This window comes from Bos taurus, chromosome 18, assembly GCF_002263795.3.
Source record: "Bos taurus isolate L1 Dominette 01449 registration number 42190680 breed Hereford chromosome 18, ARS-UCD2.0, whole genome shotgun sequence".
In the NCBI taxonomy this organism is placed as follows: domain Eukaryota; kingdom Metazoa; phylum Chordata; class Mammalia; order Artiodactyla; family Bovidae; genus Bos; species Bos taurus.
The window spans coordinates 54,581,155-54,598,849 of NC_037345.1; the positions used below are offsets into that span (position 1 = coordinate 54,581,155).

Here is a 17,695-nt window from a genome sequence, read left to right on the forward strand (position 1 = left end):
TATCTATCAGGCGATAGATAAGATCAATCCCAGTCACACGTGAGATGGTGATCAGAGCTTTGAAGACAAGCACAGCGGGGCAGAGGGAGGTGGAAGTGCTGGGTGAGGGGGTGGGGCCCATAGCTGTCCACAGAATGCGGAGCATCTCTGATCTGGTGCACAGGTCCAGAGGCAGGCTTGTGCCTGATGCCTTGGAGAGATGTGGAGCAGACTGATGTGGCTGGAGGGGACTGAAGGAGGGAGAGAGAGGGTGGGAGGCGAGGCCAGAGGCAGGATGGGGGCAGAAGGTCACGGGAAGAACTTAGGTTTTGAGTGAGGCAGGCGTCACAGGAGGGCCCTGATGTCCTTCTTCTGTCCCAGGACTCCACCCAGGACACCCCATAACACTGATGACATTACATGTCCTTCACGTCTCCTTAGACCTCTCTCTCCTGGCTGTGACGGTTTCTCAGACTTTCCTTCCTTTTGGTAACCTTGACATTGAGGGGGACTGCTGGTCAGGAGTTTTGGAGAACGTGCCTCTCGAGGGATTTGTCTGATGTTTTTTTCCTCGTGATTGAGCTTCCCTGGTGGCTCAGCTGGTAAAGAATCTGCCTGCGGGAAGACCCAGGTTCGATCCCTGCATTGGGAACGTCCCCTGCAGAAGGGAACAGCAACGTACTCCTGTATTCTTGCCTGGAGCCTGATGGGCTGCAGTCCACGGGGTCACAAAGAGTCAGACACACCTGAGCAACATTCTTGTGATTACACAAGGGCCTAGCGGTTTAGGAAGAAGACTGCAGAGAGGAAGTGCCCTTGCCCTTCCCATCTTATCACATCAAAGGTACATACAGTCAACTTGACTTATAGATTGATGCTGACCTTGATTGTCTGGCCAGGCCACAACAACTTTTGAGTCTACACTCTTGGCAGTAAAAATGGTAAACGTGTGCCTTATGCGTATCTATTTACATGCGTCCATTCATTTTAGGGCTTGCAACCCTCTGATGTAGATGCTACTTTCAATCTCATTTTACAAGGAAAGAAACTGTAGGGAAGGAAAACAGGGAGGTTGAAGTAACTTGCCTGAGGTCACAGGTCAGTTAAGTGGCAGAGGTGGCATTTGAACCCAGAGGATCTGTTTCCAAAGTCCAGGCTGTTAAGCGTCACCTGCTTATCATAAGACAGGTAAGGAAGATTTTTTAAAAATCAAACATGTTAAATAATGTTATATTTATCAGTAGTCAGCATTAATGATAAAAACTGAAGTCTGAAAACAATTAAGTCTGTATTTTGAATAATGTTCTTGACAATAAAGTTTCAGTCAACTTTTTGTCAGTTCTGCTAAAAACATCACTGATTTTATTATTAACGTGGTTTAGAAAAAGCTTACGGGGCTTCCCTGGTGGCTCAGACATTGAAGAATCTGCCTGCAATGCAGGAGATTTGGGTTCAATCCCTGGGTTGGGAAGATTTCTCTGGAGAAGGGAGTGGCAACCTACTCCAGTATTCTTGCCTGGAGAATTCCATGGACAGAGGAGCCTGGCAGGCTACATACAGTTCATGTGGTCGCAAAGAGTCAGATACAGCTGAGTGACTCTCACACACACATACACACACACACACACACACACACACACACACACACACAGAGAAAGAGCTTACAGTGGGAACAGAACTGTCTACTTACTGCTTACATTAATTTTCTTTTCCTTTTTTGAGTTAATATTCACATGTCCTGAAGTTAGCAATTTGGGGATGAAGAGATAAATTAGGAGTTTGGGATTAACATATATACACTACTATATATAAAAGGTTAACAACAGGACCTCCTGTACAGCACAGGGAACAATAGTCAATATTTTGAAATAACCTGTAAGGGAAGAAAAATAATCTATGTAAATATAAAAAACTGAATCACTTTGCTGTACACCTGAAACTAACAAGATTGTAAATCAGCTGCTGCTGCTGCTGCTGCTAAGTCGCTTCAGCCGTGTCCGAGTCTGTGCAACCCCATGGACTGCAGCCTACCAGGCTTCTCCGTCCATGGGATTCTCCAGGCAAGAGTACTGGAGTGGGTTGCCATTTCCTTTTCCAATGCATGAAAGTGGAAAGTGAAAGTCAAGTCGCTCAGTTGTGTCCGACTCTTAGCGACCCCGTGGACTGCAGCCTACCAGGCTCCTCCATCCATGGGATTTTCCGGGCAACAGTACTGGAGTGGGGTGCCATTGCCTTCTCCCGTAAATCAGCTATATGTCAATTAAAATTTTTTTTAACTATACAAGTCAGCGGCTTTTAGTTACACTAGTAATGTTAAACAGTCTTTGTCTCTATCTAGTTTCTGCCTACCCATCCATCTAGGATAATTTCCCTTGCCCAAAAGGAAGCCCTACGCCCGTTAAGCAATTTATCCCCATTTCTCGTCCCCGAAGCTCCTCAGTTCAGTTCAGTTCAGTTGCTCAGTTGTGTCTGACTCTTTGCGACCCCATGGACTGCACCATGCCAGGCCTCCTTGTCTATCACCAACTCCTGGAGTTTACTCAAACTCATGTCCATCGTGTCGGTGATACCATGCAACCTTCTCATCCTCTGTTGTCCCCTTCTCCTCCCGCCTTCAATCTTTCCCAGCATCAGGGTCTTTTTCAGTGAGTCGGTTCTTTGCATCAGGTGGCTAAAGTATTGGAGTTTCAGCTTCAGCATCAGTCTTTCCAGTGAATATTCAGGACTGATTTCCTTTAGGATGTACTGGTTGGAATTTGCTTTCTGTTTTTATGGGTTTACCTGGACATTTCATATCAATGGAATCATATGATATGTGACCTGCTGTGTCCACAGATTATTATTTTCAATCTCCTGGTTTCTTTGTGAGTACTTTTTTATGCCTTCTGTCTCTTTGTGAGGATAGTTTTGTTAAAGGCTGGCAGTGTGATATACGTCAGCTTACTGAAGGATGCGTCGTCCAGCAGAGGGACATCACAATCTCTGCTTTGGGCACCTTGTGCTTTTCCGAGGCGTCTTGCTATCTGGACTGCCCCTCACATCCTACACAGTGTCAATCCGTGTATTGATTACCTGTCCAGCTGAATACGTTTTATCTCTGAGATTAGGGAATAAATTGAAATTGACATTCTACTGATGAAATAGAACGGAGCCCAGGTCGAGAGCCAGACCACATGTGGACGTCTGGTGTGAGACCAGAGTAGCCACTGGTCTCATTGATGGGAAAGGAGAGACTTAATAAGCCAAGCTGGGGACCAAAAGCTCATTTGGAAAGAGACGAAATGGGGTGGGTCCATTTGGAGAAAGAAATGGCAACCCACTCCGGTATTCTTGCCTGGAGAATCCCACGGACAGAGGAGCCTGGTGGGCTACTGTCCACGGGGTCGCAGAGAGTCGGACACAAGCAACTGAGCACCCTAACACACACCATATACCCCCAGGTGGTTTAAGGATTCAGAGTCAGATCTAAACTGTGAATCTCAGTTTAGCCTTTGGGGAAAGGCCAGACTCTGAAATAAGATACACAGAGAGCTGCTGGGTGAGGAGGATTTGGAGGTCTTGCTTGTCTCAGCTATTCCTCTCTGTCTAGACACTGAGCAGCCCCGCCTGCCTTTGCCCCAGGTGGGAGGTCAATCCCTCTGCTAATAAGATAATTAATAGCTTTGGGACCATCAGAATACCTTAAGGAGAAATGGCCTTAACTGGAAGGTGCTAGGTCAACCAAGAATACTGATACAAGAGGGCGTGTGAGGGCTTCTCGTCCTGCCTGGCTGCCCACTTTCAGCTGCTCTACCCTCCCATCCGTCTCAGCTAACAGCGGGCCCTCGACTCTGCTCGTCCCCATACCTCCTGGCCAGTCCATCCGCAGACCCTGTTGCCTTGCCGTCATTCCACCATCCAAGCACTTTTTACCTCTTCTCCTGTCACCATTCTTGTCACCATTCTCTTCCCTGGTGGCTCAGTGGTAAAGAATCTGCTGCAATGCAGGAAGCCCCAGGTTCAATCCCTGGGTCGGGAAGATCCCCTGGAGAAGGGCATGGCAACGCGCTCCAGTATTCTTGCTTGGAGAATTCCATGGACAGAGGAGCCTGGCGGGCTACAGTCTATGGGGCTGCAGAGAGTCAGACACGTCTGAGCGACTGACTCTTTCACCTGTCACCATTCTGTCCTCTCTGGGCTCTCTACTCCCATCCTCCTCTCTTGCAATCCACTCTCCACTCTGCAGCCAGAAGGATCCAGTGAAAGCCCAAGTCCAGTCACCTCCCTGGACTCATGCAGAATAAAAACCCAAGGCCTCCATGGCTTGTCCTCATCACCTGTCTGACCCCACCTCCTTGACCTCGCTTCAGCTCCTTGCGGTTGCTTAAGCGTCCCCAGCACATTTCTGCCACAGGACCTTTGCATCTGCTCTGCATTCTGCTCAGAACGCCCTTCCCCATTTGCCTAACCCGATCCTTATCTTCTGCGCATCAGCTCAGACTCCCTTCCTCGTGTGGACACCCTGACCACTAAAAATGCACCCCAGCCACCCCCACCCCCTCCCCACATCACCTTTCTCCTGCATCCTGTTTTTCTCCATTCAGCACAGTGTCTGTTTCGTGGTCTGGCTCCTGCCCTAGACCACGCCAGGAGAGCAGGGATGTCTGCTGTCCCTGCTGCTGTCTCCCCAGCACCGCTTTGTTAGGGGTAGCAGAACATCCTGAGAAAGGGAAACCACGTGACCTTCAGGGCATGCATCTTGTTGGCCCTGGAGTGGGGAGCTGAGTTGAGAAAGGACTCTAGAAGAAGCAGGAGACTGAGGCTGGTTCAGCCTTCCAGCTGGTGAGCACAGACAGGGCTAGAGGGACCATGCTGCCCATGACTGGCTTCCCAGGTGGCACTCACGGTAAGGAACCTGCCTGCCAATGCAGGAGACATAAGAGATGCGGGTTTGATCCCTGGGTCGGGAAGATCTCCTGGAAGAGGGCATGGCAGCCCACTCCAGTATTCTTGCCTAGGAAATCCCATGGACAGAGGAGCCTGCTGGGCTACAGTCCATAGGGTCGGAAAAGAGTCGGACACAACTTAGCAACTAAACAACAACAGAGGAAGGTGCAGACATTTGTTAAGAAACAGGATGGAGTGTGGCATCTTGAAGCCAGGATTGTAAACTCGTGGCTGGCTCAGGATCTGCCCACCCAGCTCCCCGCCTCTTCCTGGCGTGGGCCTCTGGCTCACACTTCTCAGGACTCTCCCGTATTTCTGCCTCAGTCATCATGTGGGAGAAATCAGGCCATGATTAGGAAGGCTCCCTCCAAGTTCAGGGAGAAAAGAGTTTCTGCTGGGGAAAGGAAGGGAGGTCATGCCAGCAGATGGCCAGATTCCCAGCGTTTTCATGGGCACTGGAAATGGGGCAGGGCCATGTCCTAGAAGGCAGTCCAAGGTTTCCACCGAATCTGGGTTCAAATCCCAGCACTTGCTGTTACCACTGGATAGCTTTTAGTTTGTGTGCGTTCAGCTGCAAGTAACAGTTGATCTGATGAGTGATGGTGGGAATATTCCTCTCGTTTTTTTTTTAACCCATTTTTAATTTATTTTGATTCCCTGGTGGCTCAGATGGTAAAGCATCTGCCCGCAATGTGAAAGACCCGGGTTCGATCCCTGGGTCGGGAAGATCCCCTGGAGAAGGAAATGGCAACCCACTCCAGTACTCTTGCCTAGAAAAAAATGGTTTATTTTTTTAACCCATTTTTAACTTATTTTTATAACATTCTTTTTATTTAACTGCCACCGGGTCTTAGTTGAGGCACGTGGGATCTCGGTTGCATCATGCAGGACTTTTCATCCGGCCTCTCTAGCAGTGGCTCTCGAGTTTCTGTAGTTGTGTGTGGGCTTAGTTGCTCTGCAGCGTTTGGGATCTTAGTTCCCTGACCAGGGATTGGACCCACGTCCCAGTGCCAGGCAGATTTTTAACCACTGGACCATCAGGGAAATCCCTAACCCAGTTTTTAATATTTGCCTTTTTGAATGATTAGGACATTGGCTGAAAAACCAAGTAATATTTCTGAAAAATTTGCAGCGGAATGTCTCCCTCCCATTTGTCCCCATCTGCAGGTCCCCCATCCTCGTTTTTACCAGAGAATGAGGCCCATGAAGGACATCTCTGGGTAAAGAGTAAATGTGTTATAATCGTGATACTTATTTCCCTATATGGTCAATTCTTGTTCCCTCGTGCTGTTTTTTGTAAATTCATCTACCTGCTGCAGTTTCTTTGGAAGCCCCAAATCAGCACTCACAATGCTTTCCTGATTGTTTGCAGACACGTGCAGAGCAGATGAGAGTCTTGAGTTGTCCCCGTGTGCCTGTTCCCAGCTGAGATAGACCGTGGCGACTCCGTCTTCTTGTTTCAGCTCTTCCGTCTCAGGCAAGTGGCTTTTTCTTGGCCTGGTTAGTGCCACGTTTTTCACATCTGGGGGCTCTTTGTTGGTAATTCATTTCATTGAAATGCCCCAAGCATCGCGCTCAAGTGTTGGCTTGTGGTCCTCAGCTCCAGAAGTCTGTGATGTGTCTCAGATGAGCTTCGTTCAGGTGCGAGTTCCAGGGCCGCTGGTTATCAGTTCAGTGCGAATGAATCAGCAGTATATATTAGATCAGGTGTCTTTAAACAGAAACACTCGTAAAAACAAGGTTATGTATTGATCAGTCGATGAAAATGTTGGGACCAGAGGCTCATAAGAACCTGTATTTCTCTCCGGAGCAATAGTTCCTTGTTCTCGAATTCAGTGTTTGTGGCAACTCTGTAGAACGTAACTACGACAAATAACAAGAATTGATTGTGTAGGCTTTATTATTTTAACACACTAGTTGTGCTTCCCTGGGATACAAATTAGATATAATAAAATGTACAAATCTTACCTGCACTGCTTGATGAATTTTGGCAAATATTACCTCGGAAACCATAACCCAGATCTAGCTATAGAACATCTGTGTCATCCCAGATTTCCTTGTGGATCTATCTTCCTGGTCAGTACTTAGCCCGCTCCCCTTCATCCCACCCCCTTGAGGCAACTAGACCCCGATCTTTTTCCTGTCAGTTTCACTAGAACTAGACTTAAAGAGGATCACACAGCGGGTCGTCTTTTGTGCTTGGCTTCCTTTGCTTAGCATGGTGGATTTGAAATTCATCTATGACCTTGCCTGTATCAGTAGTTTATTCTCTTTCGTTAATAAGCTATATTCCGTTGCGTGGTTATAACACAGTTTGTTTATCCAGCTACCAGTCAACAGGCATCTGTGCTGTTTCCAATTTGGGGCTTTTGTTAATAAGGCTGCTAGGAAAATTTTTGTACAAATGTTTTTGTAGACATACTTTTTACATCCATTTAGTCAATGCCTTGGACTGGAATTGCTGGGTTATAGACTAAGTGTTTAATCTTAGTTAATCAATGCTTTTAATTCTCTTCTGGAGCAAGACATCTAGTGGAAGGCCTTTCCAGGGATATTTGGCAGCCCAGTACTGCCTGGCCACTGGGTCTGTCTCTGATTTGCTTGACCTTTGTCCCTCAGGAGTGCAAAATGGCTGCACTAGCACCGGCCATTATCACCATGCTTCACATCATCCTTTCAAGCAGGAAGGAGTAGGGGCAGGAGTAGGAGTAGGAATAGTTGCCTTCCTAATATAAGGCTTTTTTTTAATTCAAATGTAAAACTCTTTCCCATGTCCATACTTAGCTGCAAACGAGGCTGTGAAAGGAAGTTTCTGGCAAAGGGACAAAAGACCTGCACTCATTGTGAGTCATTCTCTTGGGAAGGTACATTGCTGAATGGAACCAAGTTCAAGTTCTGTTTACCAAGCTGTCAGACTGAGACTGGCTGTTGCATCCTCCTGAGCCTCGGAGAGGACCCTGTGAGGCCACTTTGTCAGGGGCCTGGACACTGGCCCGAAACTGGTGGCTTGTGTTCTATACGAGAGCAAGAGCCCCAGGAGGAGAACTAAAGACACCCAAGCTTCTAGAGCAGTGGTTCTGGGACCAGCAGCATCAGCATCACGTGGGAGCTTGTTAGAAATGCAGATTTTCAGTCCCCCGCCCCTAACCTGCAGGTTCTGAAATCCATTTTTTAAAAAACAATTTTACTTACTTATTTGGCCTTGCTGGGTCTTCACCGCTGCGTGGGTTTCCTCTAGTTGCGGAGAGCAGGGGCTGCTCTCCAGTTGTGGTGCACCGGCTTCTCACTGTGGCAGCGTCTCTCGTCACAGAACTCAGGCTTAATTGCTCCGAGACCCGTGGGGCCTTCCCGGATCAGGGATCGAACCTGTGTCTCCTGCATTGGGATTCTTTACCACTGAGCCACCAGGGAAGCCCCTCTGAAATGCATTCTTTATTTTAAAAGCCTTCCAGGTGGTTCTGGTGCCTGCCCACCTTTAGGAACAAGTGGTCTAAACCATGTGTGGATGCTGTAGGGGCTTTTGTTTCCCCTTCACTTCTCTTAGCTCCATTTTGTCCTGAACTTGAAGCCTTCTCTTGTTGCCTGATGCCCTGGGTGACCCTGTGTCCTGTCAAGGTAATCACTGCTTGTGTTCCCTTCACAACCACCCCCTGCCCCATTGCCTGTTCCATTCCTTCTGAGTTTCCTCTTGTTTTTTATACACTAGTATTAAGAGAAAAAAGCAAAAACCTTTTCAGATGCCTGATTTTCTTGGCAGGCCGGCAGCTATATAGCTGCATTTAGAACAGTGGTGAATAGCAAAAGGAAAAAGAAAGCATGTACAAAACACTTCTAGTGTGTAACTACCTGTGTAAACGAGGCTTTTAGGAGCTAGACACCAGTCGCTTTATGAGCAATCCAAGTTTTATAGGGCACGCTTTTATGTTGTTAATGTTGTTAAACTCATTCAGTGATTTGAGAACTCTAAAGGTCACTGAAAATAAAGCTGGTGTCGACTTTAATTGCTCTCCAAATAGCTTTCTTTCTCTCCCCCCAAAAGGGTGGGAGTAGGTGAGGAATTAACATTTCCCCTCCCTGTTTTTCTTTTCTGGCTTTGAAATTGACACGCATGCCCGCGGCTACATATCTGGGGCCCAGTTTACTCTTACTAGGTCTTTGCACAGAATTGCAAAAGGTCTCTTCTGGGAGGGCACAGTCCTTAAGAGTCTCCCTTGAGTGAATTAGGGTAAGTGAGTCTTTTCTCCAAGTGTGGATGTAGCTCTTCTCTGAGTCTCACTGCTGTGAGCAGATTTCTGCTGGATTTCAGGCCCCACTTGTACCCATACTGGATTCCTTTGTGCAGTGAACAACCTGTGCAACTGTACATGGTGGTTGGTGCATATGTATCCTGTGCCTAGCGCAGATGACAAGCATGTATCTTACAACAAGTTAGAATAACAGACATTTATTCTCACAGTTCTGTAGGGCAGATGTTCAAAATCAAGGTATTGGCATGCTCTCTCTGAAGGCCCTGGGGAAGAATCCTTTGTCTTTTCCTATTTCTGGTGGCTCTGGGTGGTCTGGGTCTTGAGGCTGCATCACTCTAATCTCTACATCCACGTTCATGTGACATTCTCTTTTTGTATCTTCTGTCTGTTAAAAGGTCATTGGTTGGGAATTCCCTGATGAGTCGGTGATGAGGACTCTGTGCTTCCACAGCAGGGGCCACAGGTTCAGTCCCTGGTCAGGGAACTGAGATCCTGAATGCTGCGTGACGTGGCCAAAAATAGTCTTTGGCTGTTGGATTCAGGGCTTATAGATAATTTAGGATGATCTCATCTTGAGATCCTTAACTGATTACAGAGCCTTTTCTTCCCAAATCAAGAAGGCCACCTTCACAGATTTGGGGTCGTGGACATATCTTTTTAGGGGGACCACCATGCAGTGCACTACAGATGTCTTAGAAATGCATCCTAAGGAATTCTCTGGTGGTTCAGTGGTTAGGACTCTTGCTGCTGAGGGCCTGGGTTCCATCCCAGGTCGGGGAACTAAAACATCTTACAAGCCGTGTGGCATGGTCAGAAAAAAAAAAAAAAGCATCCTAAGAGCATGACTTCTCGCATCGTGGTATGTTGAGTCCACCGTGGAATGCCCGTTGGGGAATCACTCCATCTGTGTATGTGGCCCAGGTGTGGGGAAAGTGCTATGATTTCTGTGTGGTGTTTCAGGAAAGTGTCGGGGAAGAGCACCCGAGTGGGCGCCTGGAGGAAGGTGGGGGCCTAGGAAGACATTGCAGGAAGTACACCCATGGCAGGGTAGGTAGGGGATGGCCAGCCAGGCAGCCACCACTGTGTAGTTCCCACGATCTCGGGAGCCTGTCAGCCTGGATTCAAATCCCAGCTCTGCCAGCCTGCTACCTGGGCGATCCTTGGGCAGGTTACCTAGTCCTTTTCGCAGCCTCAGTTTCCTCAGCTGTGAAATGGGTGCAAGGACACTGGAACCTGCTGTGTCGGATTGTTGTTGAGGCTGCAGTGAGGTGAGATGAAGCACTGAGAACAGCACCTGGCCTGTGGTGAACCCTGGGCAAACCTTGGTCATGGTGACGAAGAGGACGACAGAGCAGGAAGTGGTGGTGACCAAGGGCAGAGGGCACAGACCTGCACCACCTCAAACGCCTGAACTGCCAGCCTCCAGCCAGCTGAGCAAGTTTCCTTAGCGGTGAGATGGGGGCTGGCATGCGTGAGCAGAGGCCAGTGAGACCCTAGCCAGTAGTAGGAGGCGGGTTGGCATCTTTACCTGTGGCCTTGCCTCTGTGAAGGTATATCTCTGTCCACAGCTGTATCTCAGCACCCAGCCCAGACCAAGAATACAGGAGGTGCTGAGTGACACTTGCCCATCAGCGGGTGAATGGCTGGATGCGCAGTGGTGATATTTAAAATTCATGACAAGCAGCATGGATACCAGTCAGGCAGTGTCCAGCATGGTGCCAAGGGAGGGACCTGCAGGCTCCCTGCTGTGCTGGGCCATGGGGGTATCTCAGGTGGTTCTGAGCAGCCAGGTGAGGTTCTGGGGGTTGGGCAGCGTTTAGTTACCAACCAGTAAGGAAGTGCATAAATATTTTAGAAACAGCAGCCACTTGTTACCCTGCATGTTAAAGCAGGCTGGTTGGATGGACAGATGGAAAGAGAGACAATGAGACTTAGATCTGGGCAGGAATAGTGGTCTTTTAAAGGAGGAGATAGAGTGGAGAGATTTGGGAGGCGGAATGGGTAAGACTTGGGTGAGTCAGAGGTATGAGGTCATGGCTGTTCCTTTATCTCTAGAGAGGGCTGTATCAGTTAGCTGCTGCCACGAAACAAACAACCCCCAACCTCTAGAGATTGTTAGGGAGAAGGCAATGGCACCCCACTCCAGTACTCTTGCTTGGAAAATCCCATGGTTGGAGGAGCCTGGTAGGCTGCAGTCCATGGGGTCACTAAGAGTCGGACACGACTGAGCGACTTCACGTTCACTTTTAACTTTCATGCATTGGAGGAGGAAATGGCAACCCACTCCAGTGTTCTTGCCTGGAGAATCCCAGGGACGGCGGGACCTGGTGGGCTGCCGTCTATGGGGTTGCACAGAGTCGGACACGACTGAAGCGACTTAGCAGCAGCAGCAGCAGTGCTGTTTAACAAATTATCCCAAAGCTTAAGGGAAAAATTGTATTGTGCCCATGAGTTTTATGCACCAGGAATTTGACATAGTGAGTCTCTGCTCCAAGATGTCTAAGTTCTTAGCTGAGAAGACCTAAAGGCTAGGGGCTGAAGGCTCATTCACATACATGCTTAGCACCTGGGCTGGGATGACTGGAAAATACGACTGTCAACCAGAACACCTACTTGTGGTCTCTCTGTGCGCCTAGCTTAGGCCTTCGCATAGCATGGCCTCCCCAAAGCGGCCAGAATTCCGTTAAGGTGGCTTAGGGCATCTAGGGTAAATGTCCTGATGGACACAGCAGAGACTGAACTGGCTTTAAGAAGTCACATAGTGGCGCTTCTGTTTCACTGTCCTGGTTGAAGTAGTCACAAACTTTGCTTAATTCAAGGGGGCTAACACTGTGGAAGATTATGGGGGATTGGAGACATTACTGCAGCCATCTTTGAAAAACACGATATGCCACAGTAGGTCAAAACAAAACCATGATCCTAATGGTTGGAAGTTGGCCTGGGCACCTCGTTACTTCTCTCTTACTTCGCTGTGGTCACCTGTAGGTCAGCTAGGTGGTTCTGCTTCGACAGCTTGGCTGCCTGTGAACTGGAATGACGGCGGTGATGGCATTTGTCTCTTGTCCTCCAGAAGGCAGACCTGGACTTCTTTACATGTCAGCTGGGCAAAGAATAGGCTCAGAAACACACACTGTCACTTCCGCTACATCCTTTTGGCCAAGGGCAAGTCAAAAGGCCAACCCAAATTCAAGGGTTGGTTAATAGACTCCATCTCTTGATAGGAGGCCCTGGCAAGACCAGGAGGAGAAAAGTTTCTGGCTGCTTTTGCAGTCAACCACAGTAGTCTTTTTTTTTTTTTCCAGATCCCCTTATCATCAGCCCTCTCCCATTTTGCTGGGCCTCTCTTCTCAGTGGATTCAGAGTACAGTTTGACTCATGGAAGGCTGCGAGAGTCTTTGTGATGGGTTGCAAAGATACCTAGAAGTACTAACTCATTTGTGTCAGATTGTGTTTGCAAACAATGGAATCTTAATAGTGGCTTAAACTGTAAAGATTAAGACATCTAGAGGCAGGCAAGCCTTGAGGAGTTTTTAAAAACCTAGTCTTTTTCTCTCATCAGTTATTCTCTATAGGTAGGCTTATCAGCCTCAGGTTTATTGCCTCATGGCAGCAAAATGGCTGCCACAGCTCCAGTCTTCTCAACTATATTCAAAATGAGAAATGACTTTCTCCTTAGAGAAGCTCTATCTTTATATTCTGGAAGAAAACCTTTCTCAAATTCTGTCTTCCCCTAAAGACTCATTGAGCAGAACCCAATTCTATACACTTTGCTTACTTATTTGCAAAACTGTGACTACTCTGGCTGCAAGGAAGCCTTGGAAAGTGAATGTCTGATAAAGGGATAGCAGCTGTTTTGGCCACAACCTACAATAGGAAATATGTACACACACACACATAATTGAAACCAGTGTCCATGGAAACCCTGTGTGATACCCTTTAATATTTTCTATTCTATCCCAAGCCATTTGATCCTATACTCTTTAACTTAAAAGCAATCCCTGGTCACAACCTGCTAATTGGATTTCACAACCCTCAAAGGCGTGACCCGTAGTTTGAAAAAGACTGACTCAGAACAGCCTTTGTTTACATCTTGGAGTAGGCAAGTGTTACCCTGAGATTGGGCTTCCGTGAGCAAGACAAGGAGAGCTGGGGAAATGGTGTTTGGAAAAGCAACAGCTAGACTTTGCCATATCCTCTTCTCTGCCTATCACTTCCCATCAGCAAATGATAGGGTTCCACTGACTTTCTTTTTTATGACTTGCAAATAACCTGAGGGTTAGTAGCATTCCTATCGGGAAATTAAAATAAGCCTGTTTATGGAGCTTCACGGGGACTTTGAATTCTGTGTCCTGCTCAGCACCCTGGCTGCAGCACAACTCCTGATGACAACGCAAAACTCCGAAGGCATTCCAAGTGCCGGAGGAATTCACACGATTTTCTGGAAGGACACTTTGTCATTGTTGCGTCATGGCTGTTCTCTTGAGCTGGTTGTGGTTTTGCAGGCCTAGCTTCTCATGCTTTTTATAGCCCGATGCTGGAGAATGAGGTTCTTCGGAATCACAGGGCCTGGGTTCAGAGACTGGTCCCAGTCTCTGGGATTGGGGGCAAGTGTCCTGGCCCCTGTAAGCCTCAGTTTCCTGCACTGTGAAATGGGAAACATTCCTCCCGTCTCCCTGGAGACTGGGAGGAGTCGATATGGAGTTAGCACAGGGCCTGATACTGAGGAAGCACTGGGGTAAGGGGGTGCTCTTCCAAGATGTATCAGTCAGCTTCGACTGAGTGATGTGCAGTAACAAGTGAGCCCCAGATCTCAGTGGCTGACAGCAGCAAATGCTCCTCTCTCGCTCATATGTCCAAGCTTCGAGGGTTGGCTGTGGCCCTATCCATGTGTCCACATCATGCTGGGACTTGAGTGGAACCATACAATGGCTTTTCAAGCTTCTGCTCTGGAGGGGTGGAAGACGTCCTCTCGTGCGAATATTTTGGGTTTGCAGCTTTGCATGCTGATTGTGTGTCCCCTGCCCTAGTCCCCCGATCTTTTTTTTTTCAAAAGCTTTTTGAGTATGTGTGTGACATTGGGCATCCAGTGTCATCCCTGGTTGAGAACCACTAAGCATCATCTTCCCCAAGGTCAAGGGCTGGAGGATCTCATTGCTCATTACAGGATCCTCAGTTCTCCCCAACACAGAACGGAAAATGAATAAATGCCCTTTTCACCAGGCTGCTCTTCAAACGAATGAGTGGGTTTGTTTTAACCCTCCCTGCAAATTCATTCATTCATCCCACAAATACGTAGTGAGCTCCTTCCATGTGCCGTGTCACGTGTGGATTCTGAGCATTCCACAAGGAACAAAACAGACAAAAATCCCTGTAGTTGGAGGGTTGACATTTTCGTAGGGGAGACCGACAGTAAACAGTCAGAGACTCACATGATTTGTGATGCTCAAGTATTTTCAAAGTAAAAATTTTTCATTGTGGACAATTGCAAATGTGCACAAAGCAGAGAGGACAGTAAAACTTGAACCACACCAACCAATGCTTTACCAATCTTCGGTTTTCCACCACTCTGACAGACCAGCCCTGTCCAAGGGGGTTTCCTGCCACCACGGGAATGTTCTAGATCTGTGCTGTTCCGCGTGGTAGCCACCAGCCACGTGTGGCAGTTGAGCCCACGAAATGTGGCAGGGGTGACCACGAACTCGGTGTTTTAATTTCCTTTACACTTTTAATGTGAATCTGTTTCATTGAAAACTTTCATATTCCTGGTTGTCCCCTCTTTTTCCCATCCTTTTATTGTGGTTAAAACACACATAACAAAACTGACCATCGCAGCCATACCTAAGTGTACAGATCAGCGACCTTAAGTGCGTGTGCATGGTGGTGCAACCATCACCCCCACCCTTCTCTCAAACTTGCTGTATCTTGCAGGACTGAAACGGGATACCCACTAAACAACAATTCCTCGTTTCTCTCCACCCCACCCCCCAACCCCTGGCAAACTGCATTCTCCTTCCTGTCTCTCCATCATGAGTGGAATAAGATGGTACCCTTGTCTTTTTGTCACTGGCTGACGTCACTCGGCACAGAGTCATCCATGCCATCCCTTCAGCCTTTCCTCCCTGAATGATAATTCTGTTGTAAACAGATACCGCGATTGGCTTAGCCATTCATCTGTTGACGGACACCTGGGTTGTTGTACCTCTTGGCTCTTGCGAATCATGAACAGGGCTGCGTAAATATGCCCTTCCAGACCCCACTTTCAATTCTTTTGTGTTATATATATCCAGAAGTGAGCTTGCTGGGTCATATGCTAATTCTATTTTTAATTTTTTGAGGAACCACCAAAGTGTTTTCCACAGCAGCTGCATCATTTTACGTTCCCACCAACAGGGCGCAAGGGTTCCAGTTTCTCCAAGTCCTCAGCCACACTTGTTAATTTTTGAATTTTTGCTGCTGCTGCTGCTAAGTCACGTTAGTCTTGTCCGACTCTGTACAACCCCATAGACAGTAGCCCACCAGGCTCCTCCGTCCCTGGGATTCTCCAGGCAAGAATACTGGAGTGGGTTGCCATTTAACAGGAGTGAGGCAGCATCTGTAGTTTCGATAGCATTGCCCTAATGTTTGGTGGTGGCGATCATCTTTTCACGTGCTTATGGCTATTTGTATGTCATCTTGGGACAAATACCTACTCCAGTCCTTTGCCATAATTTCATTTCAGCAGCTTGAACTTAAATGGACGTAGCCGCGTGTGGCTAAGTGGGTACTGTTTTGACCCGCATAGGACAATATGCCTCTGAACTCACACAGCTGCGTTATTCTGAACTTAAGTCACAGTTGTTCTGTCATGTCACTTCTACGTATTTTAGGATGTATTTCTGAAAGGTAAAGACTCTAAATGAAAAAAAAAGAATATGATGCCATTGTTACATACCTAGAATCCATTCCTTCTTTCCTTCGCTGGGTCTTCATTGCTGCCAGGGGGCTACTCTAGTTGCAGTGTGTGGGCTTCTCATTGTGTAGCATGGGCTCTAGAGAAGGCTGTAGTACTGAGTTGCAGCTTGCAGTCTCTAGAGCCCAGGCTCAGTAGTCGCAGGGGTATGCTGGGTTTTCCTGGATCGGGGATCGAACCCACATCTCCTGCATTGGCCAGCGGGTTCTTTACCACTGAGCCATCAGGGAAGCCCTGAGCTATAAATGTTTAAACCCCCATATAACTGACGCCCCATCACAGTGAGGATCTGTCCTCTCCCCGGAAAGCCCCCCTCACCCATTGAGCAGCTGTCACCATCAAAATGAAAACGCAGGGATGACAGATTCTCACAGCCTGGTGCCTCCTGCTGGACATTCACCCGCAGGTCCCACTTGGAGAGCTCCGTTCAGGAAACACCCGCCTCCTGGCTCTCCTTCTGGTCCAAGGTTTACAGAACTTGGGCCACACCCGAAGTTCGGGGCAGGGAGGAGGTGGGTGGGGACCCACGTGGAGCTGGCGGCTCTCACGAAGCTGCTATGGGCTCTTGGGATCACTTCCGGGCCAGGGCAGTGCCCCTGCAGCCTAGATGGGCCAGGACTCCATGTTCCAGGGTCCTGTGACAGAGGCTTTCTAGACCTTTCCGGGGGTCTGGGACTCTCCATCAAAAGGAGCAGCAGCTCCCGTCCCTCCTCTCTCTCTTCCATCCACTCACCCTTATCGCGTCTTTGGATCTGAACTATCCCAGGCATTCACAAAATGCTAACAAAGGCTTGTCACCCAGCTTTGCCTTATCTTGACACTGTGGCCATGTTTGCTTCACATTTTGAAGAGAAACACCACGATGAGAGGGCTGTCTGTGGGACTGTGGTTAAGGGCGGGGACTCTGCAGTCAGCCTGCCTTGGCTCAGATCCCAGCCTGGCCGCTGACCACTGGAGGCATGTGGGGGTGGCGTATGCCATTCAGAGCCTCGCCGTCCTCATCTGCAGAATGGGGCTAAGCAGAGCACCCGCCTCGTAGGGAGTCCAAGATGGTGACACAGGTGGAACACGCAGAGCACTTAAAATCAGCAGCTATCATCCCCACCATCACGTCAGGTCAACCCTCGGTGTTCGTGGATTCCGTATTTGCGAATCCACCCACCCACTGACATCAATACCCCAAATCAGTATGGGGCTTTCCCAGTCACGTGCAGAGTCGTGAAGTGTTTGAGTCTCAGAGCACATCCCGCCAGCGGAGGTGGAACACGGTGACCCTCTGCCTTCTCAGTTCAGCTGTCAACAAGCATCCTCCTTAGGGCCCTGTTGTTTTGCACTTCTGTGCTTTTGGTGAGTGGTTTTGCTGTTAAACACGGCCCCTCCCGCACAGAGGTAAAAGGCCACCCAGTGCGCGTAAGCGCAGGAAGGCTGCAGTGAGCGCTGTGGAGAAAGCGCGTGCAGAGATGAGCAGTTACACCTGAGTTACAGCGCTGTTGGCCACAAGCCCAGTGTGAGCGATTCACCGATTTATATTCAACAAGGCGTCTTTAAACAGAAACACACAACCAAGGCGGTGTGTTGTTGGGTTGATGAGAAT

The 17,695-nt window shown here is 48.4% G+C and overlaps 1 protein-coding gene across 3 annotated transcripts in view; it reads left to right on the forward strand.

Annotated features, from left to right (window-relative positions):
• The window catches only part of BICRA (BRD4 interacting chromatin remodeling complex associated protein), a 74,295-nt gene that overhangs the window by 32,346 nt on the left and 24,254 nt on the right, over nucleotides 1–17,695 (forward strand). The window lies entirely within an intron of this gene.